The sequence below is a fragment of the Sceloporus occidentalis genome, unplaced genomic scaffold (assembly GCF_023333645.1).
Source record: "Sceloporus occidentalis isolate IW3139 unplaced genomic scaffold, rSceOcc1.0.p SCAF_7, whole genome shotgun sequence".
Lineage (NCBI taxonomy): Eukaryota > Metazoa > Chordata > Lepidosauria > Squamata > Phrynosomatidae > Sceloporus > Sceloporus occidentalis.
Window position 1 is genome coordinate 9,361,350 of NW_028316987.1, and position 11,967 is coordinate 9,373,316.

Genomic DNA, 11,967 nt, shown 5'->3' on the forward strand with positions numbered 1-11,967 from the left:
GCCTTACAGGCGAAGAATGAAAAAATTGGAATCATTTTAGCTTTCTGACAGTGTATTTTGTTTTCTTGACAGGAGATTACTGGATGACAGCTAAAGCTCAGCTGGTAACTTCAAAGTGTTAGAAAAGTACAAATGGAACTGCAGCATGCCTTTATGAGCTCTACTGTCAGTGGGACAGTAGATGCCAAAATGCACCTAAGCAGCAGGAAAGAAAATCAACAATATGTTTGAAACAAAAAGTGTATTTCTCTCTCTCTCTCTCTTTCATTTAGAATAGGATCCTGCAGGCTTTAGGATGTGATGTCTTCCTTTGGAAAGGTGGAATTCTGGCCTTGGTCTCTCCTCTTTACCTATTATATCTTCAGTGGATGAAGAATGTGTTTCCCAAAGGACTGCTTTATTCATGCTATTGTGTGTTGGGAGGGCCAAATCTCCTGGCTATCAAGGGATGCCTTTGAGCTTTCTGTGGTGGTACATGTGGCCACCTACAAGCCAGACCAGTGATTGACTGTAGGTGAGGCTTTCCAACAGTATCTTCTCACAAATTGGGGAACACAAATCTCTTCTTCTCTGCAATTCTGAGGCATGCCAAGACTGGCATGACGGCATGTTAGTGATGCAATGTAGTTGTACCACAGTGTTATATCCAGGATATAGGAGCGATGGATTGGGTGAGTGTAAATTTTGAAAGCCATACAGTACATACAGTTCATATATCCATGTCAGACAGTTCAGGCAGCTATGTTGAAATATACATTCTTCACAGGCCCACAAACAGAAGAATAGACATAATAAAACTCATAGCTTTCCATTCATACATTCTTTAGGTGACAGCAAATCGTACCTGCAGGAGTGCCTGCATATGGTTTTCTTTGAATAAGACTGTACAGGTTGTTTTCAATGTACAATCATCTGAATGAGTGCATTGAATGAATTTATGAGTTGTTCAGCCTTTTATAGCACTCCTCCACCCCCAAGATGGCATCAAAATTTGACCAGGGCAATATGAGTTGGGCTTTTTATTATTAAAAATTACTTCTTAGCATGCTGAGATTTGCCTCTTTCATACATTGGTTTCCCTGGATGATGTTCAGTTTTTTGCATTTTCCACCATTAACCCCTCACCCATTCCTGAAGTCAAAAAGCAAGGTAAAAATAATGTAAGACTAGAGATAAACTCATACTAAATACTGCAAATGACTGGCTGAAACTGGGAAATCTGGCTGGGAGGAGCAGGTATAACTTCCAAAACAAGGAGACAGCACCTAATGGAAGTTCATTTCATATTTGCTAAGGACACTATGCTCATGGTACCCTTCTTAGGCACATATTATCACAGCTTATGCATACCTCCAACTGTCCCAATAAGACAGGGACAGTCCCAATTACTCTTCTATTGCCCCACATTTTAGTACTTTTGAAATGCTCCAGTTTCCCTATCTTCCTCCCATTTTTCCTTTATCCTTTCAGTCAATACAAACTGAGTTTAAAGTACAAAAATATTTTGCACTCAACTCAGCAGGGGGAGAGGTAAGGCAGGGCACAGGCTCTTTCCTCTAAGGACTTTATCACATCAAACTCATAAAGCACCTGAATAGTGTTTGTGTAGGAAATGCAAACATAGCAGGTTGTGGACAGTAATTATCGCATAGCTCTTCAAAAGTGAAAAGGTGCTGCTTCTGTCCTGGCCTCTGCCTGCTGCACACCAGCCTCCATAGCCCTGTTTCCCTGCCCTAACTTCTTCCCAGAATGCTTTTTATTTTCATCTTTAGTGCAATTGCGTGGTCATGGCAATCCATCAAGGGAAAAAAAAGGAAGGAAGGAAGGAAGGATGGAAGAAGCATTTGGGACAAAAAGAAAAACAGTCTGTTTAGGACTAGCAAGTATGGGGGGAAGATGGGGAGAGGAGCATAATCATGCCCATTTACACCATGTGACTACCTGCATATCGGATTGGGAGGCATTGACGGTTTTGCAACTGATGGACTACAGACCAGGTACTGGCCAGACACAGCACTATCTGATAAGGTATGGCCACAGACACAGCTATCCTGCTATAATGCCGCTTTTCAATTCTCGTGTGATAAAGTCCTTAGTAGAGTCAGGCAAAAGGAGACTGCTCCTGCCTTTCCTAGCTTGTGTATTTTGTCTCATTAAAAACTTTTGTCACCTTGACCCATTCTAGTGTTACATGGCTACACATGTCCCAGTTTCCTTCTGTGGAATGTTGGGAGTTATGCTTTTGCTAGGGCTGGGGAACCTGCAGCTGAAGGTCCAAAGACTTTGGATTAGTGGAACTTGACCAAGTCTGTGCTTTCTACCATTTTGGCTCTTCCTCTGGTCATTGCAGTTCTAACACCATCCACTACTGGCATGCATCCTTCAACAGATTGCCTGCAAGTGCATATCCTCCAACTGTCCTGATTTGACAGGGACAGTTCCAATTAATCCTCTGTCATCCCATTTTTTCAGCTGCTTTTAAAAAGTCCCAGATTCTTGGTTTTTTCCCCTCTGCCCAAATAAATTTAGATAGGTCTTTTAGCCAATTTTTAAAGTGTGTGTTAGATAAGATGATTGGAATCGTTTGAAATAAGGACAGCATTCCAGGTAAAATATTCGTTTTAATTGCTGATGTCTTTCTTAGGAGAGACAAATTTGGATTTGTCCCAGATTCTCTCTCCTCCACCACCTTTCTCCCTTTGTCCTCAGTTTATCTCAGTTGCTGCAAACTGAGTTCCAAGTGCAAAAGTAATTCACATTGAAGTAATTCAGCAGGATAGAGAGGAGAGGAGTGGGCAGAATCTTACCCTTTCTTGTAAACTCTAACAAAAGCAAACTGTTGCAGCTGCTCCTAGCTTGTGTGTTCTTCCTCATTAATAACTTTTGCCATTTTGACCACACTCTGATGTTGCTTGGCCACATGTGTCCCAGTTTTCATTAGTGAAAAGATGGAGGGTATACAAGCAAATGAAATCCTTGATAATAAAAAAAAGGTTGTCCATCTCTGGCCCAAGCAGTGACAGAGAAACAGCATAGCATAGACTGAATTTGGCCCATGAGGCCTCCTGATCTGGTCCACTGGGGTCTGAGGCAGGATGCAGCCTCTTCACTGAGGCTCTGTCCCATCAGAAATAAGGAACCTAACTGAGAGTGTTTCAGCTTCCACTGGCACTGGAAAGTGAGCAGCAGGCAATCCTAGGAAGAACAGATGGTATCTTAAGAGTTGTGCCAGCTGAGAAAATTTCCATGTTCAGCAGCGGGAAGAGGGTTGCCTGACTCACCATGTAACACATCAGATAAGAGATTTGATGTAGAAGGAAAAGAACAACTGCATTTATTATGTTAAGCTTGCAGCTATCTGTTTCTCTCCAGTGGCATCACAAGCAGGGTCCCCTAACGGGGAGGGGTAACTACTCAAACATCTGTTTTTTGGCATAAATGGGCTGTGGCATTTGTCTGTGTCTCTTTGGAAGAGCTGAAGAGGTGGTGTGAGTGGTGTGAGGCTCATTGGGAGGAGAAAGGAGAGTCCCCAAGTTTTTTTTAAATTAAATTTATTTTTTCTATTTTTTTAAAAAAATAATTGTTCTTAATTCTTTAAAATCTTCTTTAAAAACATCACCTTTTACCAAATTTTCACTTCAGTCACATGCAACTATGTTCACGTAAATGCACTTAGGCTGTGCATTTGATATTGTGATTTAAATATATAAGTTTAATTTTGCTAGTTGTTTATGTCACAACTATTATCATGAGAGTCAGTGATGTGCAGGAATTACGATTAATGAATAATATTAGTACAAAAAACATTGCTAAAGATTCTGTAAGGTGTGAGATGGGAGGAAGTCAATGGGGAAGGGGGTGACACCCTAAGTTACTTCACTGGGTGATGCCATCCCTAATGATGCCACTGTTTCTGCCTACCTAGCTTGCTGGATTTCTGTACTGGATAGTATCGGATGCCCCTTCTTCTCCATGTAGCACATAGCCCTATGGGATCCCTTTTCATGTGCAAAAAACAAAGTCATAGCTGATCTACTACTCTGTGAGAAAATATCTGAAAGGGACCCTTGGATAAAGACGATGCAAAGGGTATCTAAAATAAAAATCTATAAGGGTAAAGTGATTCGTGAGAGAGGAAAGTCTAGAAAATGACTGCCCTTTGTTTTCACTCTTCCGTATCTTTCCTTGGTCTATGAGGTTCTCAAGCCTCTTGCTTCCTTCCTGTAAAGATATAACTTCTTCCTTCTCTCAAGAAGTTAGTTGGGGGCTCAACAGAGTCTTTCTTTGGAGTGGTCGCCCTTTTCCTCATTGGATTGGAACTGCAGCAACTACACACTGTGGCCCCGATCTGCCCTTTCCATGGTGCAAAAAGAAGCCACAAAAAATGTCACCACCATGGCTAGGGCACCCTTTCCACAGCACAAAAAGGAGACACTGTTTACAAGTGTAAAATTGTAAAAAGTGTCTCCTTTTTGTACTGTGGAAAGGGCGCCCTAGCGATGGTGGTAGTGGCTTTTCACGCTTCTTTGTTTCAGTGCATTTTGGTTCTTTTGGTTCAGCTGTGCTGAAGATGTGGCGTGATGCCACCTACCATCTGGGGTTGAAGTCAGGGTGGATGACATGCTTACACCACACCCCCACATCGCCCCCACGCCGGCTTATAATGCTGGTCTGTTGAGCCCTTTAGTCTCTTTGTTAGTCCCATGAGGTTCCGATCCCAACAATGGATGCTTACACCAACACATGAGATCCAGCTCTTAGGGGCTCTTCTAACTTAGTTTAGCTCAACTTCTTTTACCTATCTCCTTTCCTATCCTGATGGATTTCCTGAGACAATAAATGTAAGGGGCTATTTTTAACCTTACAAGAATATCCTTAGTCATTTCTCTTGCTTCCACCACAAGCTCATTCTTCACTAGTTCTGCTGCACTCTGCTTAATATAGGGGGAGTACAGACTGCTGAGAAATGGCGGTCTGCAGGCACCTGGTTTTACTCCAGAGGGACGACGCAGCCCCCAAACCACGCTCTGTCCCTCCAGAGTAAAAAGAACATGGTGTTTTCAGGTACTTTTTGTGGTGCTGGAGTGATGTCGCAAGTGTGCTACTGCTGCGCTTGTGATGTAAGTGACACGCGGTGACATGCAAATACTGCATGTCGCTTATGTCAAAATGACGGCACCCGTCTGGGCGGGATGCTGCCATTACTATGCTGCTGTGCTGTTGGTGCAGAAGTTATTTATATCTGATATATAGGACACCCTTAATGCTAACCTTGTTGCTGTTGTTGTGTGCCTCCAAGTCATTTCCAACTTATATCAACCCTAAGGTTAGTGGCATCACTAGGGGAGTGCAAGGGGTTGGAATCCCAGGGGAAGTGTACCCCCAGTGGGGTGATACACTGAGTGGGACTGGATTGGCTGCTGGGTGAGCAAGAAAGGGCATTGCGTCCCTTTCATACTTGACCAGTAGCCATGTGAGACTCCAAATGGCTGTCTGGAGCTGTAGCACCAGTGTCCCCCAGTGGGTTTTCATAGCCAAGTGGGGATTTGAACTCTCATCTCCAGGGTCATAGTCTACCACTCAAACTACTACACCTTACTGGTGCTTCAATGCTAACCTAATCAGAGTTAAAAACAATACAGAAAATAAGCAAACAATGAGAACAAATAAAACAAAACACAAGATACAAATGCAATTAATAAAGAACTAAATTTAAATTAGTGGTGGCCAACTGAAGACACATGCTTGCTTTTGGAAACTAATAGGCTGTACAGACAACTCCTAAGGGGCAGTCTGCAGCCGCCTCTTTCTTTACCAGATCGGGGCTGCAGCAACCACACACCACAGCCTTGATCTGGCAAAGAAAGAGGTGCCAAAAGGAGCCACAAAAAGCGTCTCCTTTCTGCTCCGCCAAAAGGGCGTCATAGTCACTAGTACAGCAGCTTTTCAGCTCTCCTTTGGTGCTACATAATCTGGACACAGCTCCAGAGGAGCGCCATGATGCCACCCGCCATGTGATGGGGCATGTGGCATCATGCCAGCATGAGGGCAGAGTTGGGGCATGCATGATTCGGACGGCATGCCCCCACTCTACCCTCATGCTGGCCTTTGATGCTGGTTTATACAGCCCCTATGGCTGTACATGATCTCATTTGTTTATTGAGCTATAAGGTATCTTACATTTGCAACATAAATGTTGCGATAGCCAAATCCTATGAAGAGTGGTTGAATGAGCTGGGTATGTTTAGTCTGGAGAAACGAAGATTAAGGGGAGACACAGTAGCAGCCTCATCTCTGATAGTGCCAAAATATCTGATGGGCTGTCATGCAGAAGTTGGAGCAGACATGTTTCCCCTTGTGCCAGAGGGAATAACTAGAACTAGTGGGTGGAAAGGGAGGGAAGCAGCTAAACATTAGGAAGTTTATCTAACAGTAAGAGCTGTTTGGGGGTGGAATGGTCCATCTTTTTCTTCCAGGTATTTAAGCAGTCTACAGGATTATTGGCTGCATTGTAGATTTTGCAGTGAATAGAGATGTTAACTATCTCTCCAGTGGCCCTCTTCCAATTTTAAGATCAATTAATCAGTGAATTAGTTAAAGGAGAATCAATTTTGTAACTGCATTTATTGATTCAGCTGATCACTACAAGGGATGCAGACTTGGCTCTCCCAAACTATGCATTTGCTTTATTAATATGGGGCATATTCTCACTGTTTTGCAGACAGTTCCAGACATATCTGGGGCCATCTGCCACATGAGCATCTCTATGTTGGGACCAGTATGTAAAACAGGTGAGGTATGTGTGGTTCTGCTTATGTTCAACTACAACTGCCTTTATCCCTCACCACTGGCTGAGCTGGATAAGACTGATGGGAACAGCATCTCAACATCCACATATTCCTCATTGCCATGATAATGGCTAGATAGACCCTACATTTAGAGCAACCTATCCATTGATGTATCTGAGCACAGCTATGTGGTAGCAGATGTAACAGTTGTAATAAATTATGACAACAGTGATGATGAAAGGTGAGACACCACAGGCCAAAATGTATAAGTCATAATGAGTAATGATGCCTCAAGGCTATTACCCAAGAAGAAGCCACATAATGACATATGAAAGAGCACCAAAGTGAATGCCAGGAATCGAGCCAAGGCAAGTCAGATTGATCGCTGAGTACACAAAGTGGTTTCCACCTTAATGAAGTGTTGTGAAAAGAAAAGAAAAAACCTTTAGATCTCTGAGTCTGGTTGGAAGCCAGATGTGGGACCATGTGGGAAATGGAAAGCTAAATAAAAAACCTCTTCCATCCAGAATGTGAATAGGGTATACCATGCACAGCGTTTCCCTGTACATGTAATAATAATCTCCCAGGCTTTGTCTGTGTTACTAATGAATTTCTGTCTGGCAAGATAAAGGCAGGCACACCTTTTTTCCTCTCTGCTCATATAAGGTAACATTTTAGATTTCACTAGCATACACAATGTGTGGAACCATCTAAGGTCCTTGATCATGGATTGCATGCAGAGTTATATTAAATTACAGAAGGTTATCACTTTATCATCAGTGTTTTTCAAATGGAGTATGTTGTTTCTCAGAGAGGCTGTTAGATAGGATTAGGGCTACTTTTTCTCTTGTGTAGCAAGGGGTGTCTGTCCCATTACTAGTCAGATTTTTCTGCCAATGTAGTCAGCTTCTGAGAGCCAGCATGGCATAGTACTGGAGTATGAATCTAGAGAGCAGGGTTTGATCCCCAGCTTAGCCCTGAAACCCACAGGGTGACATTGGGTAAGCCACACTCTTTCAGTCTCAGAGGATGGCAATGGTAAACCCCTCTGAAGAAACTTGCCAAGAAAACCCCATGGTAGGTTCTTCTTAGGGTCACCATAAGTCAAAACAACTTGAAGGCACACAACAACAACAACAAAGTCAGCTTCTATAAATGGAAGGTGGTCATTGATTTGTTCTTAGGACAGCCTCCCACGAGACAGATGACCCCTGCCTCTGGAAAGGGAGCATGTGTATTTGTATGCATCAAATCATACAGCTTTCATGATCAGTAGTTCCCCTGATGCTTTGTTCCTCACTGGAGCAATGTACCAAAGTGAGGTGCTCTGGAAAGCCCTGACAGCTCAACCCCATTAATAGTTCAGCTGGTTTGTGGCTGGTGGGGTTACTTAGAGCAGTTAGCAGATTGCTATCTTGCAAGCACTTTCCATGGCTGCTGTGCTACACTCTGAGCACCACACTCTGAGGAAAGCATGCTCTTGGTTCCTCAGAATTGCAGGCAGCTCTCTCAGGGCCCATGCCTTCTGTGGCTGGTGTGCCTCTATAGAAAACCTTCATGATGTGTTGTTCTGAGTTCTCTTGGGGGGAAAGTCTGTTCTTCCCCACATCTACACTGGTGTCACCCCACATCTTTTTTTACCCACAGCAGTCTTCTACACTACTATTGCTGTGATTGTGCACCAGATCCCACTGCCACTGCCCTTCCCTTTCTTTCAAAGATTATGGCCTTGTCCACACTGCCCAAGATACTCCATGGATACTTGTTTTTACTCCATAGAATCATAGAATCATAGAATTGTAGAGTTGGAAGAGACCACAAGGGCCATCCAGTCCAACCCCCTGCCATGCAGGAAATCACAATCAAAGCATCTCCAACATGTTAATATTGAACCTTACTGCACAGGGGATCCACAGAATATGCCAAGAATGGAACAGAAGGGGCCTGGAATGAGTGAGGAATGCATTTTACTGTACACAGAAGTCCCTCACTCATTCCGTTCCCAATCTGTCCCAGAGGGGGTGATTTTTGAGAACTGTTCAGAACAGTTCTCAAAAATCGCAGTCCTCTGGGACAGATTGGGAAATGAACAGAAGGGAACGGAATGAGTGAGGGACTTCTGTGTGCAATAAAATGCATCCCCCACTCGTTCCGTTCCCTTCCCAGCCCTTTTGGGACCGTTCTCGTCGTATCCCAGGAGCCCTGTGTGGCAAGGTCCATTATTTCCCAGTTTTGATGTGGAATGTGCTGGACATTGTTTGGACTGCTTGAACCAGAACAGGGTTTTGGGATGTACATTGTCTGAACTGGACAGTAGTAAAATGGGGGTGGGGGTTCAGGATGGGCCTTTTGGTCAATGCAGACAAGGCCTAAAACTCCTGAAAAACCTTAATTAACACGACTAAGTGCCTGAATTATAACATTTTAACATTATGCTGCTTATGTACTTCCAGATTGGTTGGGATTGTCCCAGGAAACACTCGGCTTTTAAAAACAATTACACTCCTGTCACAGACTGAAGGGGAAAATAAAAGATCTATAAAAACTGTAGAACATTGTATGAAAAAGTATGAACGTTTTTTCCCCATTAAACCTTTGATGCCTTTGAACAAAACCGCCTTTTGGTCCCCCTCATGTTCACAGGACTAAATTCAGTGTAGTGGGAATAAGAACATAAGGGTCTGGATTCTTTCATCTGAATCACTCCTTGCAAAAAGGCACCATGAAGTCTAGGTATTGCTGTACAATCAAGTTTCAGAAACAGGTGAACAAGGCCACAAAACACCTTAGTTTTGAGTTGTGACTCACCTGGTTGGGATGGGAGCTCCGTGTGGTTATGATGGGAATTCCTTGATACATGTGGCTACTGGAATCTGTCATCCACTTGTGTAATTAATTTTGACCTGGCAGTTTTCCCTCCTTTGCATCATAAGAGCTGCGCAACCAGTAGACATTTCACAAATGTGGTTTCCCTAGAGTGTGGCAAGATTACTTTTGGATCACAATTGTCCAAATCCCTAGCCAGCATAGGGTTCTAGAAGTTGTCCAAAAATTACTTTTCCAATCTTTGAGTTTTCCTTTGACTGCATCTCTTTTTAAAGAGAAAATTTCACTGTTTGGAATTTTGTCCACTGTACAGTTCCTAAAGGCATGAATACCACCAACAAGTGGTAACCTGAAGGCCATTTACTCTATTTACTATTGCGGTTTTCTAAATTAGGCTGGCATTTCCACTTCAGCAATTCCAGAGTGGATTGTGGGATGAACTCTCTATAGCACACTCTATGCATGTGTGTGTGTTTGTGTATGTGTCTTCAAGCCGCCTCTTGACCTATGGGAACCCCATGAATTTACTAAGGTTTTCTTAGGAAAGGAATACTCAGAAACGATTTTCCAGTTAGTTCCTCTGAAATATACCGTACAGCATATCCTGCAGTTATTCTGCTCAGGGGCACCAGGGTTATTGCTACTATATACATTGAGAACATACCACTTTATTCAGCTGCAGTCAAAGCAGAGTGCTGCGGCTAGTTTGAACTCCATAACTTAAAAAAGGGATGTTGAAAACTCAGACATATCCAGTACACCATGCCTTGGGACAAAAATAGTGGCAAGTCCAGAGAACAAGTCCTATGAGGAAAGGATGAAGGGATGTGGCAAACTTCAAACTTTACCCTGGAGAAGAAGCATTTAAGAGATAGCATTAGGAGCCAGTGTGGTGTAGTGGTTTGCATGTTCGACTATGACTATGGAGACCAGGCTTCAAATCCTGGTTTGGCCACTTAAACTCACTGGGTGATCTTGGACAAGTCATACTCTCTTAGCTCAGGGGACAGCAATGGCAAACCCTCTCTGAAGCAACTTGTCAAGAAACCCCCATGATAGGTTCACCTTAGGGTCACTATAATTTGGAATGACTTGAAGGCACACAACAACAACAACAACAACAACAACAACAACAAATTATAGCAATTTTCAAAACATTTGAAGATGGAGAAGCACATTAATTTTCCATTACTCCAATGAACAGGATTACTAGAAAAATGATTAAATATCAGTAAGAATTTCTGAATGGTTGAAGGTGTCTCACAGTGAAGCAGAGTGCTTCAGAAAGTAGTGGGAGTTTTCATTAAATGTTTTCATCCAGAAGCTGGATAATCAGCAAGCAAGGATTGTTGTATTAATGGATTCCCTAAATTGGTGGAGGTTGGAGATACTTTTTGACATCCTTCCCAAATCAGTGATTCTGTGCTCGAAGCTTTGAGCCAAGGCACCAAGGAAGCCCAGAATGACAACTTTTGAAACACCCATTTCAGAGTGAACAGAAGTTACAAGACTCTGAACAACAGGTCAAGTCCTCTATTCTTTAACTGTTCTACAAAGCTGGAAACATGGATATTGCATCCCCTGTTTAAATGGGGTATTCTAGTTATGCACACATTATTGAATTCCTGCACAGAAGGCAATTATTACACTCCAAATGGGTCAAATTAGATTCATTGGACTTTATCACATGGGAGGCAAGTGTCCTCTTCCTCTCATCAAATCACCATTAAATCCTGTTAATAGTGCGATCAGGGGGAAGATTGTAACACACACACACACACACACACACACACACACACACACTTATCCTTTTCTTGTCCCATCTGTAAACAGCAATAGAAGTGTCATTTGGTATTAACAGAAACAATACATGCTTGCTTCCTCTGTGTGATAATCTTCACTGTTAAAAGCAAAATTGAATTTCATGTATACTTTGGAATAGGGGAAATACAGAGGAAGATGGGCAAGCAGGACCATAACAAATAAGCGAGTTTAGTCTGATACTGATGGAAATCTTTCCCATGCTGCTATTTCTGCTGGATGCAAATTTGTAACGGTTGCCATTATTATTATTATGTGCTTTCAACTCAATTCCAAAATATGCCAACCCTATCCTAGGGTTTTCTTGGCAAGATATGTTCACAAACAGTTTCCTGTTGCCTTCTCCAAGACTGAGAAAGTTTGAGTTGCCCAAGATTACCCAGTGGTTTTTCATGACCAAGCAAGTAATCAAACCTTGGTTTCCCAGAGTGCCAACTGTCTCTGACAGTTTCCTAAATTATATATGAAGTGTGGTTGCTGCAAGTGCATGCAATGGGAATTTGCAACCTTCCATGCAGAATATGTTGTTATG

The 11,967-nt window shown here is 42.7% G+C and overlaps 1 long non-coding RNA gene across 1 annotated transcript; it reads left to right on the plus strand.

Moving 5' to 3' along the window:
* Nucleotides 1-1,839: 1,839 nt before the first annotated feature.
* Nucleotides 1,840-9,291, plus strand: LOC149309132 (uncharacterized). Its single transcript, XR_016281865.1, has 3 exons — nucleotides 1,840-2,028; nucleotides 6,722-6,791; nucleotides 9,242-9,291. It is a non-coding gene; the product is annotated as an uncharacterized LOC149309132 (long non-coding RNA).
* Nucleotides 9,292-11,967: the final 2,676 nt, after the last annotated feature.